We start from the raw sequence: 23,141 nt of genomic DNA on the forward strand, positions 1-23,141 counted from the left end.
CTACATGTGGCTCGGACAGAGTCCTTTCAGAGGGGCTGAGTGTGGGGGTCCCAGCTCCCCGGAGTGGGCCTGAGATTTGCCGTGGGCCTCCGGACAGAGGGGAACTTTCCCAGTACGGTAAGACTCTCCCATTCTGATTATTCGCCCCTGCAGACACAGTGAGACAGCAGGCAGCCCAGGGGAACGAAACACACAGGGAGAAGTTAGGATATCCCCTCCCCCAGCCCTATATACAGCTTAAGCTTGATCCCCGTGTGAAGGCCTTTCATTCAAAGCGCTGTTGCTTCTTTTTTCAGTCTAAGGCTCTGGGAGCATTGCCAGTGAAAGGTTTCATGGCTTTTATCCATGGGCAGTGGATGGGTGTTTGAGGCTGGCATGAGCTATGGGAACAGTGGGACACTGGTACTTCTGTTGGGCGGTTTCTGTCCTTCTCTTACAGCTCTACAAAGCTCCTTATTTGATGAAGAAATTGCTTGCTTGGAAACCCCCCCCACCACCCTGCACATTAACAAAGCACTTTGGCAATGTGATTGCAGGCTGTGGACAGAAGCATAGCCTCTGGGGGGCCGTGAGATCCCTTTTAAAGGTGCTGCAGGGTGCTATGCCTTGTTAGGGGGTGGATCCTCCATAGCATTCAGCAGAGAAACCCAGAGATTTGTCATAGGAATCCATGGCGTCTGGTGGTAGGGAATGGCCCAGATTCCAGGACTGGAGTCTCCTGTGCCTGGCACTGTCTAGAGACCCTCTGCCGCAGTGAGTTTAAGATTAAAGCAAAAATAAATATAACTATTGGAATGTGCACTCATTTCCTAGCTTTACACACACACACACACACACACACACACACACACGTGTGTGTGTGCACGCATATGTATGTATGTATGTATGTATGTATGTTAAAAACAACAAGAAGCTAGGCAAAAATAGTCAGAAGCTATTGTGTCCCTTACACACACACCATACAGGCAAAAACCAGGCGCACACATACTCAGGCAGGCATTAAGTAAGTACTTACTCACTCACTCACTCACTCACTCACATACACATCTACACACACATCACAGTATAAAGTAGACACAAACACACACATATGCACACTTACACACACAGAGGCAGGCAGAAATAAACCCAGGGTGCTTATGCACGTGTATACCCCCCCCACCTCCAGGCATCTGGGTCACAGACTCTCACACTCCCACACACAGAGGCAAAATCCAGGTACGCACACACTCAGGTGGACATAAACTAGGCGCACATGTGCACACATGCATGCACATTCACAGGCATTCATGAACCGCACACAAACATACAGGCATAGAGGCATAAACCAGGCATACACACACATACATATTCAGGCAGGCATCAACCAGACACAAACACATGCACACACATGAGAACACACGCACACATGCACACATACACACACAAGCATAAACCAGACAAACACACACAGACATACACAGAGGCAGGCAGAAATAAACCCCAGGCACATGTGCGCATGCACCCCCCCCGGGGACAGGCATCCTACATCAGGTGTCAGCTCCTACAACAAGGTTGCCATGATTGGACTAAGTTTGGGCTAACAGACACCATGAGTAAAACCAGATTAGCTTTATTCCCTTGCAGCCAGGTGATTGGAGTGGCCAAAAGGCAGCTGCAAGGTTACACAAATCCAGTCTCCCTCCAGTTTGTGTATCTTCATACATACACAATCCAATCAGAAGATAATGCACCGTTAGTTATATCAGTGCATTCCCTAAACCCTTCAACTCAGCATTATGAATGGACCTCGCAAGTCATCTTGTCCAGCCCCCTGCTCAAGACAAAGTCCTCCCTGATGAAAGCCATCCCATCCAAGGGGTTGGCCAACCTCCTTGTGACACTTCCAGGGATGGAGACTCTACAACTTCTCTAGGCAGCCTGTGCCGGTGCACGACCAGCCTCATAGTCAGAAAGACCCTCCTCATCTCCGACATAAATTTCCCCTGTTGAAGCTTGAGGCTGTTTCTCTTAGTCCTGTCCTGTCCAGCCACAGAGAAAAGCCCATCTCCATCCTCTCCATAATCACCTTTCAGGAAGTTGAGGATGCTACCAAACATCTCCTCAGTCTTCTCTTCTCCAGACAAAATGACCCCAGTTCTTTGAGCCTTTCCTTAATCGAAGTCATACTTCCCAGGCTTCTGATCATTTGTGATGCTCTCCACTGGACTCCTTCCAATCTGTTCTTGAAGTATGGGGCCCAAAGCTGGACACAGGACTCTGTAGAAAGAAAAATACAGGCTTATATAGCTATTTGACATGAGTAGCATACTCCCAGAATCCTCTGGATGAACCCTAGATTGGCTCAGATAGCTGCTGTGCAGTTTTGCACTTAGACCTGGAAATTTAGCAGAACAAAAAGATAGTAAAAAAAAAAAAGTTGGGTCAGAAAGTCCCAGTAAAAGGAAAACACGAAGAAACCAGCCTTGGGAAATAAAAAACAGCCAAGCTTGTGGTGTCTAGGGTGGCGACTGCAGCTGTAAATATTGCTTAAAAAATAAAATAAAGGCAAAGACCATACAATGAAATTACAATAAAAGAGATGCTTATAACATCTGTACACTTTGCTTAAGCTGGCAATAAAAAAGTATTTCCCTATTGGACCTCCCTATTGGCCAGGACAAGATCCAAGATAGAGGATCCCCTAGTTGTACCCTCAGCCTTCTGGACCAGGAGGTTGGCCTGCATACAAGTTAAGTACTGGTTCAATATTTTACGTTTGGCTGCACTGTTCTTCCAGCAGATGTTCACAAACTGGAAGTCTCCCATCAGTACCACCCCATAACTTTTGGATAGGTGTCTCCTCCTTGAAGACTGCCTCATCCAGCTCCTCTTTCTGATTCGGTGGCCTATAATAAATGTCCCCCTCCCCCCCGCCCCCCCATTATATCTGGGCTGCATCTTTCACCTTTCATCCTCACCCAAATGCATTCTGTTTTGCTGTCTTCTTCCTCCTGAACCAGGGAACAAGTGCACGTTTCTGACATACAAGGGAACAATCCCACCTGTTCTCCCACCCCATCCTTCCAAAACAGCCCAGTGGGATAGCCACGCTAGCCAAAGGAATTGGCAGCATCACATGGCAAACCCTAACACATGATGACAAAGGACAGCATCTGTGGCACAAAGGATGCTATGCAACGTGAACAGCACATGCCCCTGGCAGCTGGGGGAGCACAGCAGCGGCAGGAGCGTGGTGGCGGCAGCGGGAGTGTGGCAGCAGTAAGCGGGCGAGCTCCTGCAGACACTGCTGGCACTGTTGGTGACTGAGGGTTGGTGACTACCTGCAGCTGCTGCTGGCAACGTTGGCAGTGGCCAGTGGGTATCACGAACCATCCGCAGAGGCCGCTGGCAGTGTTGGCAGTGGGGTGGTGAGTGGTGACTGCCTGCAGGTGCCACCAACAGCGTCAGTAGTACCTTTTTGTAGGGGGTGCACTGCCACGCTCAGGGGGTGCACATGCATCCGTGTGCACCCGCTACGTGTCACCCCTGCTATGCAATGTGCCAGAGGTGGAAGGAGGAGAGACAAGAGCCCTGTCACTGCCCTACCCCTGCTGCCACAGCCAAGCAGCTGTTCCACAGACACTCAGGATCCCTGGAACGGCCCCTGCACCAGGGCAGTCAGACCTGGGGAGAGAGTCGCTGCTTGACCTCAGGTTTCATGATTGGTCTGACCCTGAGAGGAAGAGCAAGGCCCTCCAGCTGGAAACCGTGGGGTTTTCTGGCACCTAAGGAGCATGAGCATGTGCCAGGCAAACACTTCCAAAGGCTGACACCTCAGAGAAAGGCAAACAAGCACATTCAGAGCTCCCAGATCATTAAGCATCTCCCTGTGATGGGCAAGGAAGCCATCACCCTCAAGTGGAGCAGTCATGTACTCAGGGAGTTCAAGAATTCAAGGACAGCTTATTGCATTGCAGTTTTTGCTGACCTACTTTTGTAACCCCCGCTTGTGGAAAAGTACCAGGTTTAGTGGAAAATGCGCAGATGTGGGTTTGGTGTTACCTTATATGGAAATGTTGTTTACCGCTGATGCCTTGCCTTTTTGTAAAGAGTATAAAAGAACGCCCCGCCTTTTAGTCAGGGCCATTTGGCCTCCTTGTTGGCTTATGGTCTTTGCTCGAGCAAATAAACTGCAGGAAGCCTTTACCCGTGTTGCCTGGTTCCTTTGTGGCTAGACAACGAACTTCAGGGAGTTTTCTCCCACAACAATTTGGCGACCCAGGTGAGACCCATCTAGCTTGGAGCCTTTGGAGACCTCCACCCCCCGACACCCCAGCGCGCACCAGGTGAGTTCACCTATTTGGGTCAGTCTCGGGAGGTGGATGGTCTCCTCGGGACCAATAAGGCGGGATCCTCAAATCGGGTAAAGGAACGGTACCGGCGTGTACCTCAGGTCAGTATATTTCTGGTTTTCTGGTTATTCCTCTAGAGGATTTTGGTAGCAGTCTAAGGGTATCCGTCTGCCTCTTAAAAGCTGATAGAGCGGCAGCCTGGCTGAAAGGCGACTATTGGTTTCTGTGGGACAATGCCGCTACCAAACGATCTAAACGAATGTCCCTTATTACCTCCCCGCTTTTAGCTCCTCTACAATGTTCCAAACTTCCGCTCCGCCCTCTTATTCAGAAGATGACTATAGGCCTATGTCCCGACCTCCCATCCCTGCCCCACCATTAATCCCACCTGATCTGTTCATTCCTGTGCCAGCAAGGGACTCGGGAAATCATGGGGACGTGTCACCCTGACTGCCTCCTGGCGACCGCCCAAGTCCTGAGCCTGTAGATGGATCAAGGCATCCCTCTCCAGACTCAACCTCCCCAAACACTGATTCAACTCCCATAGCTAATCGTACCCGACAACGAGTACCTAACTCTAGCCTTCTGGCTCCCCTGAGAGTACCCAGTACCTGGTGATAATGGCCAAGTTATCAGTCACTGGACACATACTCCGTTCACCACCATTGACCTCTTAAATTGGCAAGAAAATACTCCCAGACTTAGAGACGATCCAGAAATAGTCCTAAGGCATTTTAAAACTATCTTCATGACCCATCATCCCTCGTGGTCAGACAACATGCAACTTCTCGAAAGCCTCTTAACCTCAGACGAGAAAACCCAAGTACTGCGCCATGCTGACCAATTTCTAGCTGATCAACAGCATCAAAACCACCCCTTGCCTAATGGCGTACCTAGGCAAGATCCAAATTGGAATTACAACCCGGAAGAAGGGAAAAATGCAATATGAATGCTAAAGGAAAGTATCTTAGAAGGACTAAAAAAGGCAGGATATAAAACTGCAAATTGGTCCAAGGTGACAGGTGTTGTTCAGGGTCCAGAAGAACACCCTTCAGACTACTTTGAAAGACTCTGTAAAACTATGTGCCAACATGGAAACACGGACCCCGAGTCACCTGCCACTTTGCCTGTGTTAAGACTTGTATTCATAAGTCAGGCTAGCGAAGATATTAGAAAGAAACTCCAACATAACACCGAGGGTGTTGAGGGCAAATCCATGGCTGAAATCTTGGCCATTGCTACTAAAACCTTTAATGGAAGAGAAGAAAAGAAGAAAAAGGAAAAACAAAGGGAAGACCAATCCAACATTCGCATGTTGGCAGCGGTAATTCAGCCGCCAAATCCCTATAGAACCAATCTGCCCCGTGGCCCGAGGCCCTTTGCGCCTAGACCACCGGGCCACACTCTCCAACCATATGGGCCCAATGTGTGCCATTACTGTAAACAGGAAGGACACTGGAAGACAGAGTGTAAACTAAGACCAAAAAGGTCCCCAAGTGATAACCCTGAAAACAAAAAATTTAAGAACCCTCCGTTCGCTACTGTTACCCCAGATTTTGCTCAAAACCAATTTGACGTCTGACGTGATGAGGGAGATTCTACATGCCACCTTTTGCAACTATGCTCTGTCCAACCCAAAGAAGTCACCCTAAACTTCAGTGCTCAAAACCCTCTGATACCCCTAGAAATAGGAGGACACGTCTACGAGTGCCTGCTAGACACAGGGGCAACTTTTTCCAGTATTTCCAAAGGACATCTTTCACCAAGTGAAAGACAAGTCACAGTTATGGGAATCGAAGGTAGACCCTTCCATTGCTCACTTTCTCAACCCACAAACATCAAAGTTTGCCCCCTTTCAGCAGAACACTCTTTTCTTCTAGCAACTGGTCCTGTAAACCTTCTTGGACGGGATCTTCTTTGCAAGCTACAAGCCACCATACAGTGCTCACCCAACGGAATTACCCTAATGTTTCCGTCCTCCCAGATCCCTATGCTAGCTACAGCGCTTGCAGTTACGGAGAACTCGAGCTTGCAGTCTCTTCCCCTTGTTCTAAAAGAAAAGGTACCCCAGAACATTGGGGCCTCACCTCCAGCTCCGTGGGAGTGTTAAAATCTGCAGATCCTGTCAAAATTCTAATTCGTACCAATGTCGAACCACCTAGAGTACCCCAATACCCTTTAAGAACAGAGGCAATTGAGGGACTTAAGCCTTTAATTGAAGATTTTGTTAAACAAGGAATTTTAATTCCCTGTCAGTCCCCTTGTAACACTCCCATACTTCCAGTAAAAAAGCCTAAGCCCGGTCCAGACGGGAAGCCCATTTAGCGTTTTGTTCAAGACCTCAGACAAATTAATAAGTATGTCATTCCTTCACATCCTGTTGTTCCTAACCCCAATACTATCTTAACTGCAATACCCCCTGACACTGCTGTTTATATAGTAGTAGACCTCTGTTCAGCTTTCTTCAGCATCCCCATCCACCCTGAATCCCAATATCTTTTTGCCTTCACCTGGGGTTCTTCTCAACTGACCTGGACAAGGTTGCCCCAGGGATATGTAGAATCTCCCAGCATTTTTTCTCAGATTCTTCACAAAGATTTGCAAGATGTTACCTTTCCTAACTCCTCATCCCTCTTAATAAACGTGGATGATTTACTCTTATGCTTTACCTCATCAGAGGCATCTACCAGGACACCATCGTCTTGCTTACTGCCCTAGCCACCAGGGTGTCACCAAGCAAGCTTCAGTTCTGTAAATCCACTGTTAAATACTTAGGACATGTCTTAGAGCCAGGCCAACGACGCCTTAGTGATGACAGAATCCAAGCCATTCTAAATATCCCCAAACCTATAACAAAGTGTCAGGTTAGAGGTCTGCTGGGAATGGTAGGGTTCTGTCGCTCTCGGATCCCAGCCTTCGGAGACTTAACTAAGCCACTTGTGCAGCTTACCACAAAAGATGCAGAAGAGCCAGTCTTTTGGGATCATGAAACCGCCCACAGCTTCAGCAATATAAAAACAGCTCTAGCCTCTGCTCCTGCCCTAGGGCTACCAGATTATCAAAAACCTTTCACGCTCTTTGTCCATGAGCGACTAGGAGTATCCTCAGGGGTACTTATCCAACCCTTAGGCACCACCCAACGCCCAGTAGCTTACTTCTCTGCACAATTGGATCCAGTGGCAAAAGGGGGAGTGGGATACCTTCGTGCAGTGGCAGCAGCTGCAACAATAGTCGAGAAAGCCCAAGAATTAGTCCTCAGATACCCCTTATCCTAAAGGCCCCACACGCAGTAACCCTCCTCCTCCTCCAGAAAAATACTCAACATTTTTCTCATCAAAGAATGAACAAATATGAAACCACACTCTTAATGGCCACAAACCTGGTCATAGGAAGATGCAATACCCTGAATCCGGCTACCCTATTACCTCTACCCAACGACAGTGAGCCAGACTCCCACGATTGCCTTCAAGTTGCAGCATTTTCAGACAAACCCAGGGCAGATCTCAGTGACTTACCCTTAGACAACCCTGACTTAATTTTTTATGTAGATGGCTCTTCAAAAATAGTTAATGGGGTTAGAAAAACAGGTTATGCGGTGGTAACTCTGTTTGAAGTACTTGAAGCTGAACCACTGCCTGGGCAGTTGAGCGCGCAGGTGGCCGAACTTACTGCCCTTACATGAGCTTGTCAATTAGCATCGGGCCACTCTGTAAATATTTGGACTGATTCTAAGTATGCCTTCGGAATCTGTCATGCCACTGGACAATTGTGGAAACAAGGAGGATTTATGACAGCCTCTGGAACTAAAATAGCAAATGCCAAACAAGTCCATGATCTCCTACATGCTATAATGTCACCAAAGGCCATAGATGTAATGTATTGCCCAGCCCACACCAAAAAGGGAGATCAAGTCCTCAAAAGGCAATGCCCTGGCTGATGCAGTGGCCCAGGCAGCGGCCCTACAACCGCTATCCGCCCTAGCCTTCCGAACTCAAATTCCTCAGTCAAAGGCATATTTGGGAGTATCGCTAAAGCCAAAAATGTACAAGTTTGCATTGCCTTTAGAACAACAAAGATGGAAAGCAGCTGGAGCCACCTGTGAGGAAGATGGAATATGGCGAGTGCCGGACGGAAGGATAGTGCTACCTAAAGTAGCCCTTAGACCTTATCTACAACAACTCCATCAAAGCGAACATTTAGGTTGCGAAAAACTTGCCGCTATCACTAATAGGCTGTGCTACGCACCCGGGGTCTACCAGGAAGCAAAACGGCTTTTAGAACACTGCAGTATATGCAAAAGGTTTAATATCAAAGGGGAAAAATCAGGACCCCCTGGGGCCCGCCCCTGGGCTTATACTCCCTTTGAAAGACTACAAATAGATTTTGCTGATATGCCTAAAGACAATGGATACAAAAACCTCCTAGTAATCGTGGACCAACTCACAGGGTGGGTATAGGCCTTCCCCACCAGAAGAGCCACAGCGCAACAAGTAGTAAAAATACTTCTTAACGAAATTATACCCAGGTTTAGCCCCCCACGTACCATTGAAAGCGATCAAGGATCACATTTTACAGCTGACATAAATAAAACACTGGCCAGCTGCCTAGGAATAGAATGGAAATTCCATACCCCTTGGCACCCAGAAAGCTCAGGACAAGTAGAGAGAATGAATCAGACCCTAAAGCAAAAAACTGGAAAACTTCGTCCTGAAAGTGGGTTAAAATGGATCAAGGCTCTTCCATTAACTCTTATGTCCATCCGAACCACCCCCAGGGGAAAACTAAAGCTCAGCCCTTATGAGCTATTGTTTGGACACCCTGTTCCCCAACATTTCCCCTTATTACTGGCTCACACCTCCTCTCTTTTAGGCAATGAAGAACTCATCTCTTATATTTTATCTCTACAGTCTCAGTTAAAATCTCTCCATAGGTATGCTGCTTTGAGCCAACCCTTACCTGCCGATGTTCCAGCACATCGCATCCAGCCTGGAGACTGGGTGTACATAAAAACTTGGAAACGATCTCCCCTTGAACCTAGGTGGCAAAGACTGTATCAAGTCCTTCTTACCTCCCATACCACCATAAAGGTAGCAGAAAAAGACAACTGGATTCATACTTGTACAAAGAAGAGAGAAGTTTCACCAGACCTCAGGATTGACTCCAACGCAAGCTTCCCCGACTTGGAAAAGGGAAAGCCAGAAGAAGACGACTGTGGACTTCGCAGGAGCGCCACACGCCTACCTGACCGTGACAAGGGTAGGTCAGAAGCAGACGAAAATATAAAAACGAACACCTCCTGGACCTGCAGCCCATTAGATAATATAAAACTCAAACTAACCAAAATTAACTAATGAACTGTCACCCTTTTGGAATCCCGCCCGATCCAGAGAAAACCAAACTCCAAGTACGGCATCCTTTAGACACTTTCAGACCAGCCAGAACCGAACACTTTGGGACTGTAACGTGCCCCGGAAGAGCAGTTACTGGAGCTGCAGGGTTGCTCATACTGTTTGTGCTGATTTTTGTTATAGTGTGGCTTTTATAACTATGTTATTTCTAATTTTCTCTTTGCCGGGGGAATGGATCCTTTACCGGGGTCGGCTATGACTGCCAGTTGCTGCAGATGTGCTACTCCCGGCGTCCGTGGTTTCCCTGTCTGGATAAGTGATTCATTCGAACTCTCTGAAATAGACGGTAAGGTCAACGATGCTCGCTGGTATCCTCCCTCATGTTGCTGTGGTTCAGCAGAAGTCCGAGTATTTCGTTCTGGAGTAGAATATTGTGTAAAGCCTAGCCACCCAATTTACAAACAGTTCGCAGAGTCAGCACAGGCTAAAGCTAAGGCTAAGGCTGCTCTTAAATATGCTGCTCCCTTTGCCTCTGATGACAACATGTACCTCCAATACGTTGAGAGAGCTGCTATAGCGGAAAACCAAAGTAACTGTTGGGTGTGCAGCCATCTCCCTCTCCACACCCAAGGGGGAATTCCCATGACTCCCGTTCCTTTGGGCCAAATCGAGTCATTTTTAAATCCCGCTAGCCAAACTTGGGACCAGAATCAACAGGAATACCTGTTAGTAAAGCCTGTTGTTGGAGATTGGTGCTTTTATGTAAACTGCTCAGCACCAAACTGCATTGACTTAGGCAACAGCACATGTTACCACTATTTTACTAGTTTGACTGGAGGAGACTGGCGTAATAATAATACAGCAAAGCCTACTTTCTGCAACTCGTATAATAATTTCTATAGTGCTACGAATTTAACCGATGGAAAAAACCCTACATGTACCCCCACTCCCTCTACTCCCCCGCTGTGGTACTATGCATGCACTCCACTCTAGGTTAGTGCTTTGTCAATGGCACCTTTAATGCTTCCTATGCAAAAAAGGGTGCTTGAGGAGTATTGAGCGTGGGAACCAGCAACCTTCCATTTCCTGAATCATTCTCAAATCGTGCTGCCTTCATAGGGCAATATTGGATCTGCGGTTCTCGTGCCTACCATATAATTCCCGCAAATGGAAAAGGCATCTGCTACCCAGCAATGCTAAAACCTCCTACCTCCTTTGTAGCACACTTTCCCCAAGGAAGGTGGCGAAATAAAAGAGACTTACAAGGAAGCCAAGATATGCTGGAAAATTATCAAAAAAATCCGCTTACCAAAGGAAAACTAATTGGGTGCTTCCTAGCCGGTATACTCCCTGGAGTAGGTACTGCATGTCTTGGAAGATATACCTTGCGCCTCCAAGCTGTAATAGAAATTCTGGCCCACGAACTCAGTGAAGGCCACTGACAGCTTTCAAGCGCTGTCGCTGCTTTAGCCACCACCCAGGAAGAGCTTCGACAAATGGTAATTCGAAACCGTATAGCCCTTGATTTCCTCCTCGCTGCCCAAGGAGGTACATGTGCAGTTATTGGACAAGAATGCTGTGTCTGGGTTAACAGTTTCTTTACTATAGTACAAACTCATCTCAATGATGCTGCTGTCCACATCCAAAGAGCTGAGGACATAGCAAAAATCCCCAAGGATACGTCCCTCACTTGGTTAGATAGTTGGTTCCCTTCTCTTACTGGATGGCTAAGAACCTTTGTGCTAAGCATTATTGGAGTTATTATAGTAATAGTTTGTCTGATATGTTGTTTTCAATGCTTGTGTTCTTTAGGACAACAGCTTATGCAAAAGCAACTAAAAATGTACGGTCAGTTCGTACAAATATCCAGCAACAACAACCGTGGAGATCTAACCCCACTAGAACTTAACTACCTAAATGAATGTTCCAAAACTTCCTCTGGAAGCTTGGAACAAAGGGGGGAACTGTGATGGGCAAGGAAGCCATCACCCTAAAGTGGAGCAGTCATGTACTCAGGGAGTTCAAAGGTTCAAGAGTTCAAGGATAGCTTATTGCATTGCAGTTTTTGCTGACCTACTTTTGTAACCGCCGCTTGTGGAAAAGTACCAGGTTTAGTGGAAAATGCGCAGATGTGGGTTTGGTGTTACCTTATATGGAAATGTTGTTTACTGCTGATGCCTTGCCTTTTTGTAAAGAGTATAAAAGAACGCCCCGCCTTTTAGTCAGGGCCATTTGGCCTCCTTGTTGGCTTATGGTCTTTGCTCGAGCAAATAAACTGCAGGAAGACTTTACCCGTGTTGCCTGGTTCCTTTGTGGCTAGACAATGAACTTCAGGGAGTTTTCTCCCACAACATCGCCCACCCATTCAGTAGCTGTCCTCCCCTCCCCCACCCCGACCCCAGTAGTGGGCACCAGCTGTGTTGCTTGTTCCCCCATGAAGACAAGGGAAAAATGGGTTAAAATTGATGATGGAAACCAGATGTAAACTGATGGCTGAAATTGCTTTGATTTACATTGTTCCACCGCACATTAACATGGCCTGGGCCTGGGTCTGGGCCTGGGCCTGGGCCTGGCTGGGGGGTGGTGGGGACTAGCTCTGGGACCTCAGAGGAAGACCCCATGCCCTTCGGCAGCACTGTGAGCTGAGCTCTGATTTGTTCTTTCCTCCCACCTCTTTGTGCAGGAGCGGGTCACACGTGCCGTGGTCAGAGTTGTCCTGTGGCCCCCGCAGCCCTTTACTTCTGGGAAAATAAGAAAGGTAGCAGATATCCTTGGGCCATGAAAGGAGCAGAGGAGCTGGAGCAGGGGGAGTGTGGCAGTGATGAATGGGGGTGCAGAGGCATTTCCAGCAACAGGGGCTGCCTCTCCCCAGGACAGATTAGACCCTCCTGCTCTTGGGGACACTCTTGCTTTCTCTACCCATCTCAGCCCCAATCTCAGGCCAGAGGCAGCTCTGGGACTATTGCAAGCTGCCCATATCATGTTTGTTGCTCTGAACCCAGACTGGGCAGCCATCTCTGGGCAGCCTACTCCATCTCTGAGATGTAGGGGCCGGAGTGGTGTCTGCACGGCCAGATGCCCTTGTGCTGCTCCATGGAGGGGAAGTTCCCCGAGGACACGGCTGTGATATGGGGCCAGATCCACAGTAGGGACAGGTTAGTGATTGAGAGCCGAGGCCAAAGTTCCTCACCTTCCCCCCAGAGCTGGACATCAATGCAGGAGAGATCAGAGGCCTGCCTTATGGCCTCCCTGACCTTCACCCCATGGCGAAGGATGACAGAGCTTGCATCCAGAGCTGCTTCCTTCTCTGTGAGGCCAAATGCATCAGGGAGGCTTGAGTGTCCCCGGAGACCCCAGCGTGGTGTGGATATTTACCTCCCCCCCTGCTGCCAATGCCTGCAGCCATTCCAGAAAGACAGAGCTGGGGGCAGGCTGGCTCTTGCCAAGTGGGAGCAGGTCTCAGCCAACTCTCAGTGTGCCTCCTACAGCAGGGACGCACTGCCCCGCTTCTGTTCTGTACATCCTCCTGGAAAGCCCATACAATCATCACCTCTGTAGCAGGATCCTGACAGCCCCTCTCCTCTGGAAAACCGTCCCCTTCCAGGAATGGTGGGGACAGACTCACGGATGCATCTGACTGAAGCTGCTGAAAACGGACCCCTCCACCAGGGACAGGGCCCTGGGAAGAAGACATGCTCCCAGCAGCCAGGGAGCAGGGAATCCTGCCAAAAGCACTTATTTGGCAACTCTGGTCATACCTGGATCAGAGACCATTTGCCTGGAGAGAAGGGAAGCGTCCAAAATAGCGCCTTCTGAGCTCACCCCTTCCACCCACTCTTTCCAAGGGTCTATGGCAAGGGTGGGTGATTATTTTGGGCAGAGGGCCGCTTAATGAGTTTTGGCAACCCGTCAAGGGCCACATGACAGGCAGCCCAGGGCAGATAAATATTACTTTTCTAAATTTTTAGGGGCCCCACAGGCCAGATAGAATGGCCTGGCAGGCCACATCCGGCCCCGGGGCCGCATTTTGCCCATCCCTGGTCTATGGGAACAAGTCTGGGTCCCTGCAGTCGGCTGATCCTACCTCCGGCCGGGGATCAGACTAGAGACTGCTGGAGGTCTGTTCCAGCCCTGCTTCTCCAGAGTTGTGTGATGTGGGCCAGGCAAAGATCCTTTCAGCACTGGTGAATTTAATCAAAGGATTTGACTAAAAAGGAAGGTGCTGCAGGAAGAAAGGTTCATTAAATGATGGTCCTTGTCACCGCACAGTGGAGAAATGGATTTAGGAAACAAAGCGTGGGCCTCTCGGAGGTAGAAAAAGGGTAGGAGACCAACAGTCACCAGGGACAGGGATGAAGATGCAGTGATTTGTGATGTACTAGAAAGCAGAATGAGAAAGTTTTTACTATTTTCAAGGAACCAAAATGAAGAGACACTGCAAACACTTATGGATGGATAACATTTACTTTATGAGGTTTTTTTTTTCTGGGAAACAGTGTGATTCATCATAAGCAAGGCTTAGGAAAGGATCATTCTATAATAACTACAGGTGCAACTAAAGCAATCATCCCATCCAATGTGAGAACAATCCCACGGCAGAGGTGAGTACATAAGGTGGCAGACACTGCAGGTGAAAAAGGAAGTTCATAGGAATTATGGATATGAACAAAAGAATAAAGCAAGGAGATGCATTTTGCAGCACACGAAATCTCATTATGTGGTAATGATCTACATAGTTTCCCAAAACAAGGAGAACCCTAGAATGACATGCAAAAGAAATGGCCATCCAAGACAGATAAATAGCACAATGGCTAGAAAGAAAGCTATAACCACAGCGAAAGTGTGATATCTTGTGAGAGCCTAGTCGCCCAACACACTGTCCTACTTGATGACTTAGGGCAACTCCCAAAGATACATCTGAGAGAGAACTGAGGGAGGCATGAAATGGTAGAAATTAAGTTATAAGAGAAAGCCTGAACTATGCAGGAAAGTCAACCAATGGTCATCTTGTAACAATTAAGAGCTTGATGCAGATACGCTTTGGGATATGAAGAAGGAGTTTACACTTACAGCTGCTGAAGTAGTCTTCAGCAAAAGCCAGTCCCATAAGGTGAGCCAGGTAGCAAACCTCGTGGAGGAATACATAAGACTTCATAAGGTATCGAAGTAAGGAGAAGTCCTTAAGAAGGGGCAAAGCTGGATTTCGACCAAGTTTCATGCAGAAGAGACAAGAACCGTGTAGCAGGTTTGGGGTTCACCCTACTTCTCTCAGGTTTCTCCCAAACATTAAACTATGCAGAGTCTTTACCTTCTTGGCTCACCGGCCCCTCCAAACTCCTCTTAAACACTAATTAGTCCATGAAAGGTCTACCCACCCCTGTGGTCTCTTAGGCCAGGAGAGAGCCTTGGCTGGTGCTGCTACCTTCAGCCTTCCAGCCTCTCCACCCAGCTTCCTCTTCCTGCCAGCTTTCCATATCCTTTGGCCAGCCAACTGTTCTCATCCGCTGGCCCACTGCTCCATAGGCAAGGCTGTCATCATCCTCTACCTGCCTGCATGAACAAATTACTTGGATTCAGAACCCACTGCTATTAACTCTAGAAAGGAGGATCGACCCATGGCCCCCAACAGGTTTTCATGCCTGGAAGACATGTTTTGAGAACTGAATAAAAGTAGAATAACCCAAAAAACATTTGCATTTGTTGACACTGCCAATTAAAGTTGGAAATCCAGGGGACAGGGCAGAGCCAACGAGGAGAGCAGTAGTTAACTGAAAACACAGGTGAACAGGAGAGGTGTATACGCCAGGTCTGGATGATCTTGAAACATAGGAGAGGAACAGGGTGGGAATTACTGTGTTGCACCTGGAAAACAGAACGGGATAAGAGCTTGGGGCTGAAAGGGGACTATTATCCTATCCCAGCTCTTGCTCGAAGAGCAATGCAGTAAATACCAGTGTCCTGGTGACAGGAGAACAGTTACTTAGCCACTTGCTGAAAACGTTAAGGAAAAAGCTATTGCAACTGGAATGCAGAGGACCACCAAAATGAGTAATAACCATTACTTTTTCAGAAGAGCGCAACCCCTCCCCCCCCAAGACATTCAAATTAATTACAGAAAAAAGGAAAAAGCTCCCTCTATATATGGGCTTTGTGGAGATAGTAAAAACATTTAAGCTCTTAACCAAGGAAGTCCTTTAGGGGAACTGAAGGGAAAAGCGAGAACCAGAGAAGCAAACTGATCTAGTAAGACCTCAAACCTGTACACAAGCCAGAACAATCCCCTGGAAATAAAAAATGGCTTTCATGAAACCCTGCACCTAGCCCACTTCTTTTGATTATGGTGATGGGCACCTGCTCTGCAGAGGGTTGAGGAGGGCAAGACAACTTCTGAGAATGGCAGAGTGATGTCGGGAGCAGAGGTCTCCAAGTAAATATATCGAAGCCAGAGTCTGTGGTTCATGGAGACAAAGAGGTTGGGAAGGAACTTGGACAGAAGCTTCCAGTGACTACTTGTGAGAAGCACCAGGGCCCATCACATGTAAAACGTGTCATGAGAGAAGTAGAGGAAATGGATAATACACATGCTTCAGCAGCAGAGGCTGACAAGACTTCCACTAACTTCTACTGGATCTTGACCAAGAAAGAAGAAAGGGGATTTACACAATGCTAAACTGAGCGTGCTGGGATTGTTAAATGTGTTTTGACAGCAAGAAATCAAGAAGTATATATCCCTACGAGATGGCAGACAGGTCTGATCACTGACAGAGCAGTAGGGAGGAAGCGGGCTTAAACCACCAGCCAGAAGCCCATGAGATGAGGGAGAAGACAAGAAACTTCAGGGGTCACATAGGTCTACGGAGAAGCAAGAACCAGAGCTTTACCCAGGGAAACGAGGGCTTGGTAATTCCTCAGCATCTGGTCCTGGTAAAGCCCCTTGTCTTCATCTCCCAGCAGCTCCCACTCCTCTTGCATGAAATACACAGCCATGTCCTGAAAGGCCTCCTGGAGCTGTGTTCACAAGTGTTACCCCATCAGCATCTCCTGTCCCACCTGCTTCCAGCCCCCGCCGCCTTGTCTGCAATTCCTCTCTGCTACAACTATGTGCAAGCTTCGCCATGGCAGGTCGGGGAGCAGACTTGCCCATTATGGAGCTGACACATGACGTGGCTGCAGCTGTGGACAGGGGAGTCCATGCGTCTGCCCTGGCCCAGCTCAGCATGTTCTACTTGCTGGGTCCTTGGAGGCAGCCCAGGCAGCACTTTCAGAGGTGGGGAGCCCTGGCTCCACGCACTGCCCAGGCCCCGCGCCAGCACCCCTGGCGATCTGTGCTGGGGGGAGCTCTGGCTCTGGCCGGCTCGGGCTGTTTGCAGCCTCCGTCACCAGAGCCTTGTCGCTCTGCAGGTCTCTCCGCTCCCCTAATGCTCCACAGCAGCCCCGGCTCCTCCTGGCGCTGCCCCAGCTGCACTCCCACCCCCACCCGGACCTGGTGCCCTGCTCACCTCCATGCTCTCCCCGTTTGACGGCCTGCCCGGGCCCCGCTCAGGTGTCAGGGAGCCCCTCTCTCCCTGGCGAAGTCCTCTGCAGCTCCAGGGTTACAGGCCCTTCCCCAGGGGGCTGCTGCTCTGCTCAGCTCTGCTCACGGTCCCTGCACCTGCGGGCGGGGAAGAAGCACAGGTCGGTCCTGGTGCTGCCGGCGCGGGGACAGCCCTGCTCTTCTCCTGGACCCGCCTGACACTACGGCACCCGGAGGCCTCCGCGTGCGGGAGAAGGGGGAAGAAAGACCCCAAATCCCACGGCTCTTGCTGACAGACCTCCGCAGACACGAAGCGGGAGAGGAGGACCGACACCTGTGCGCCAGGCCAGGCCAGGGCGGGATCACAGCCCACGTCAGTGCTGCTGGGACACCGGTCCCTGGCAGAGGGGCCCGAGGGGCGTCGGTGCTGCGTCTGCACCCGCGCCGCGAGGGGAGGGCAGGGGGTGCGGGCCGGTCTTCTCCCGGGCGGTGACCGGCTCCCCGGCCCGCGACAACGAGGCCGGCGGATCCAGGCAGCGCTGACCCCGTGCGGGTCCCGCGGGCCTGGCCTGGGCGCCCGCCTGAGGAGCTGTCACCTGCTGCCCGCTCTCCCGCGCTGCGGGGGCCCCGCCGGCAGGACGAGGTCTGGGGTGTCCTGCACGTGCCGGCAGGGGCAGGGGCAGCCGCCGGCCCGCAGCTTGTCCCGGCCCGGCTGTCTCCCCACGGGCCCCGGGGACCCGCCCCGCTCCAGCAAAGCCCCCTGCGCCCCCCGGGACCGGCCCCAGGCGCCAGCGACCCGCCCCGCGCACGTGGTGCCCCAGCTGCTTCCGCATCACGTGGCTGGCGCGGAGGGACACTGTGTGAATACCATCTGTGAGGCTTGGGGTGTGGTAAAAGGGCGGCTTTGGAGCCACATGTCCAGCCCATAAGGCTGAAGGTGCCCCATGAGGCAACCATTGTTGTGCAGGACCCAAAAGGGGTCCAAGAACCCACGGGGTGCGGTGGGGTCCATCAGGACTGTGTCCAAACCATCTCAAGGGCAGCCTCCCTATTCATAATAATTACCAACAAGACGTGATGGGCGAGAAAGAGGGTGCCTGTTGGGCAGGATTGGCATGGTCAAGGGGTATCACGGCCATCCTTAGGGACCCCATCCCATGACACTGATGGATCACGTGAGCAGCTTGGGGAGACTCATCTCTACGGACTCTTCTGATCCTAAAATTCTGTTTGAGCGGCAGAAGCCAGTGTATGCGTGTGATGAGTCAAGCCAGGGGATCTATAGCTTGGTGATAAAGAAGGAGGAATTTGATAATGATTTAAAGACCAGAACAGAAACAATCGCCTGAGAGCTAAACTTGGCATTGCCCCCAGTGACCAGAGAAGAAGAGAGAGCCATTCAAGATACAGTGCAGCAGAGTTTCCAGGAGCTGACCCTGGAGGAGGAGAATCAGTTTGCTAGAAGATCTCAGTCACTCTTCTGTGGTCCAGATCAATAGTCTAGCTATGTCCTTGCGGTGATCAGTCAATAGGAATGCAACACAGTGTATTGAAACCTATAAATCTCCACAGCACAGTGTCGCTACATATCTTCAGCAATCCCTCGCAGTTGAGGATGATTGTCTTATCTGTGTATTGTCTTATTCTCATTCTTTTCACTGCTGTACATGTATATATAGCCCGGGTGTACACGGGTTTGTACTTCCCTCTCCAATTGAGGCAATTATTGGCAGGGCAGTGTGCTGCGGAGGGACGCAAGAGCCCAGTGGCCGCCTCCATCCCCTATAGAGTCAGATCCAGTCAATCAATTACTTAACTGTATACAGATTTATTATCACAACAAAACCATTAAAGGGTAAGGACATATATATAAAATCTATGTACAAGTTTACAAAACAATAAATCCTATATATATATATATTCACACACACACACACACACACACACAGATATACCACACTAAGTTTGGGCCGGGGGGTGTCTCCCCTGTGGGGACCCTCTCTCCAGGGTAACTTACTACTGACTGACTGGGGTTGACGACCGTGGACGGTTAAGGACCAGAGGACCAGGTTGTGGCTGCGAGGGAGGTGAAACCATGGGTGGGGGTGGCTGTGGGAGGAGGGGGCACTTCCCAACTCTTGGGCCTGAGATCTAATAACACCCCCCCCCCCCTTTTTAAGGCCCAAAAGTTCTTTTGCATGTGTTTCTGGGATAAATGAATGACACAGTGAACCAGGTAATTGTATGATACATGTGATGTGGGGAGGTGGCACCAGGTTCCTGGAACAAGGAACAAGAGACGGGTTTAAAAGGCAGAAGTTACAGGACTTCCTTTTCCCCAGCAGGTCATTTGCCCATGGGACTCATTGCTACAGAAGGTTGTTGGGGCGGCTACAATAGCCAGGCTCGCCCAGGGACTAGCTGATTTCACAGGGGATGGATCCATGAATAGCTTTGAAACAGAGCTCATCTCCTCTGATAGCTCTGATCCAGTGATGGCAAACACCAGCGGGGTTTGGCAGGTGGCAGGGCTGCAGACGGGCTCTCTGGGTGTCCCTGTTCATATGCTGTCCCTTGATGACCTCCACTCCTGCTCCTTTCACAGATGGGAGATGGGGGTTTTGATGACCCACAGAAGCCTCATGGGTCCGGGGTGTTTGAATTCTTTGGGCTCAAACACCCGCGTGCAGACATGCGTCCAGGATGTGCACACAAGAACCCAGGCATCTGGGAAACACGTACGCACACACACATTCCAGGCGTCCAGGACACACACACACAACTCAGGTGCCTCACACACACACACACACACACACACACACATATATGTGCATACACACAAACCCTAGGCATCTCGCTCTCTCACACACACGCACAAATTCCTGGCATCTGGGACACGCACACACATTCCATATGTCTGAGACACAGAAAAATCAAGGCATCTGATGCACACCCAGACACATGCACAAGAACTGATGCCTCCATTGCAGACGCACAAAACCCAGGCATGCAGGACATATGCACACACACACAAAGGCACAAAACAGGCATCTAGGATACACATATGCACAATGAATACAGGCATCTGACATGTGCACACACACACACACGTGCACACGTACAGAGCCCTATATCAATGGTTCTCATGAAACATGCTGCCCTCGAGGACACATCCTCAGACATCCGTGCACAGACCCCCGGAGACATGCAGCTGCAACACCTGAACCAGCTTGATCCTGGGTGCTGGGCTGCTGCCCGTGGCACTGGGGATGATGCTGATGACGTCTCCTGGCAGGCTTAGCCAAGCCATGTGTTGGAGCTGCCACAGCTGTGGCTGGGGGATGAGTGTGTGTGTGTGTGTCCCAGATTCCTGGGTTCTGTGTGAGATTCAGAGCTGCCATAGCATGTGTTATAAGCCCTATACTGTCAAAAGCTAAGGGAGATTCTCTTTTAGGCCCATGGTTTGCCTGGGCTTGGGGAGAAGGAGGTACGACCAATCATGCAGCAGGTTTAGGTATCTCACCAGAGCCAGAGGCTTTCTTGCAAGTCTGCGGGGAGCCTGGTCACACAGAGATGAGCCTGCCTTGAGCACATGTATGTGCACGCGTGCGCGCGCACCCCCCCCCCTCGTAAATGGCAATGCTTACGTTCTTCTGTTGTTCTTAGGACACTCACTGGACTTTTCCCTCATCATTAGTCTTCCACAGGGAGCAGAGAGTTTACTGCCCCCTGAGTCACTTGGGATGAATCGGGACTGGAGGTGTGGGATGGAGATGGGATGCTTCACAACCTAATGCCTCTGTCCCTTCTGGCTTGTTCTCATTGCTCATGACCACCCATCTTTGTCGGACACTTGTTTCCATTAAGTCCGTCATTGGGCCAATGACTCCCACAGTGTTGACTCTCACCATGTTGACTTTCACTGTGATGACTCACAGGGCTTACTGGGCCAGATTCCATGAGGATCATGGAAAAACAGAGCTGTAGGGCCTTCATGAGTTCATGTCTAGTTCAACCCTCTGCTCAAGGCCACCGTGGTCCCTTTGCTTTCCCTGTGGCATGTTTGGGTCTGATGTCTTGTGTTGTGTCAAGGTTGGCGGTCATTTGATGAAGAGGTTAGATGAAGGATTTGTAGGGGATGGTTTGGATAAGGCTGACCCTGCCTTAGGTTGGACTAGATGTGACTTCTGGAGATCCCTTCCAATCTGACTTCTCAATGATTTCTATGATTTAAGCCATCCCATGACAAATGTTCATCCAGCCTGCTCTTATAAACTTCCAGGGATGGAGATTCAACAGCCTCTTCAGGTGATTCTCAACCCAGGTACCACAAGATCCTTTTAAGGGGGATGTTCAATATTACTGCTGTAATGGACATGTATGCATGATTCTGAAAAACCCAAGAGATTTCTCCAGGGTGTTCACACCATTTGGCCATGTTGAGGACTTCAGACTGAAGAACTGGTCTCTTATTTTCCTGCAGTCAGGGAATGAGTGAAAATTATGAGGTGGTATTTTCCAAAGGGTGCCTTGAGTCCTGCAAGGGGGACCTTGAATGTAGTGAGGTTGAGAACCACTGCTTTAGGCATCTGCTCCGTCCCTGAACCGCCATCATAATTAGTAGCCGACTCCAACAACAGTTAATAGGCTGTCGGTCTGCAGTCTAGCTGAAAGTACTATGGGGTGGATCCCCAATCAGTTAGGTGTTCATACTTAATGAAGTGGACTCTCTTTCACTGGAGGCTCTCAAGGGCAGACTGGCTAAGCGTGGCCTAGGGATGATTAAGGAGGAGCAATTCTATGGAGGGGTTGGGCCCAAAGTTCTTAGGGTGTAAACAGACATCACCTTTGTGCCACCCTAGTAATGTTTATGGAGGTAGAAAGGCCAAGCAAACAGAGGTCCATGCCCCACGACATGCCACAAAGGTCCAAGATTTGTGACCGTGATAGAGGTGGTATCAATCTGTGCCACAATTCTGCAGTGGGTGTCTGTTTTATTTAAGGTGGAATAGATTGGGCTCTTGAAGCCCCAGGAGAACCTACTTAAGTCCCCCCCCCCCCCCAATTTGGGATGCCAGCTCAGCTGATATGCTTCATTTGTTGATGTCTAGATATACCAATAAGCAGTGGTAGATCTAGTGGGGGTGCACTGGTTCAGTTGCATCCCCCTTTGATTTCTGCTCCACCCAAAATTTAAAACCAACTGCTTGGGAGAGGCAGTGGCTTTTCTATTCAGACAGCGGTGAGAGAGTCACTTGATTTCATTATAATCTACCTGCTTCCTTCTCAACTCTTCATTTCAGAGGTGTTAACACATTCACTCTGTCCTTTTTCAAAGGTCTTGATGTTCCACTAATTAAGCTAACTTTTCTTCTGCAATTTTGCTGTCTGCTACTTGTTTCAGATAGCATAGCTCCTATTTTTCAGCCCTGCAGACAGTGTTTAAGCCTAGCTAACAACATTAAATCAAGTGTGGAAGCATTAACTCAATGAAACATTAACTTAGGCATGGAAATAACCTTCAGGAAAGCATTGGATGTGCTGTCAAGGAGCTCCAGAAGGCTAGACTGTGTTTTATGAATCTGAAAGAAACGTAGATTTAATTCTAAGGGCTACAGGACTAAAGAAACAGCATGTTGAGCATTTCTTGCCTGGTTAGTTGTGTTTTTATACATAATATATGCTACAGCAAAAATAATGCAGATTCCAATAAAGATATTTTTCCCCTCGGATTTTAAACAGAAGACCATAGCCCTAGGCCCCTAGCATGCATATAAAGCTTCTAGTTTCTTTTCAACTGGAGGGGAAAATGTGTGCTCCTGGGAGCATAGCTCCTATTTTTCAGCCCTGCAAACAGTTTTTAACTCTAGCTAAAACATTAATTAAAGGGTGGACATTTTTAACTTCAGGGAACATCTACTCAGGGGTAGACATAACTTTCAGTGA

The 23,141-nt window shown here is 49.3% G+C and overlaps 1 long non-coding RNA gene across 1 annotated transcript; it reads right to left on the reverse strand.

The window, feature by feature from the left end:
* Positions 1–1,596: 1,596 nt before the first annotated feature.
* On the reverse strand, positions 1,597–17,991 carry LOC132243845 (uncharacterized). The gene is made up of 3 exons (XR_009455425.1): positions 17,792–17,991; positions 17,182–17,333; positions 1,597–2,259 (listed from the first exon to the last, which is right to left on the reverse strand). It is a non-coding gene; the product is annotated as an uncharacterized LOC132243845 (long non-coding RNA).
* Between the last annotated feature and the right edge of the window lie 5,150 nt (positions 17,992–23,141).

Source organism: Alligator mississippiensis, chromosome 11 (assembly GCF_030867095.1).
Source record: "Alligator mississippiensis isolate rAllMis1 chromosome 11, rAllMis1, whole genome shotgun sequence".
In the NCBI taxonomy this organism is placed as follows: domain Eukaryota; kingdom Metazoa; phylum Chordata; order Crocodylia; family Alligatoridae; genus Alligator; species Alligator mississippiensis.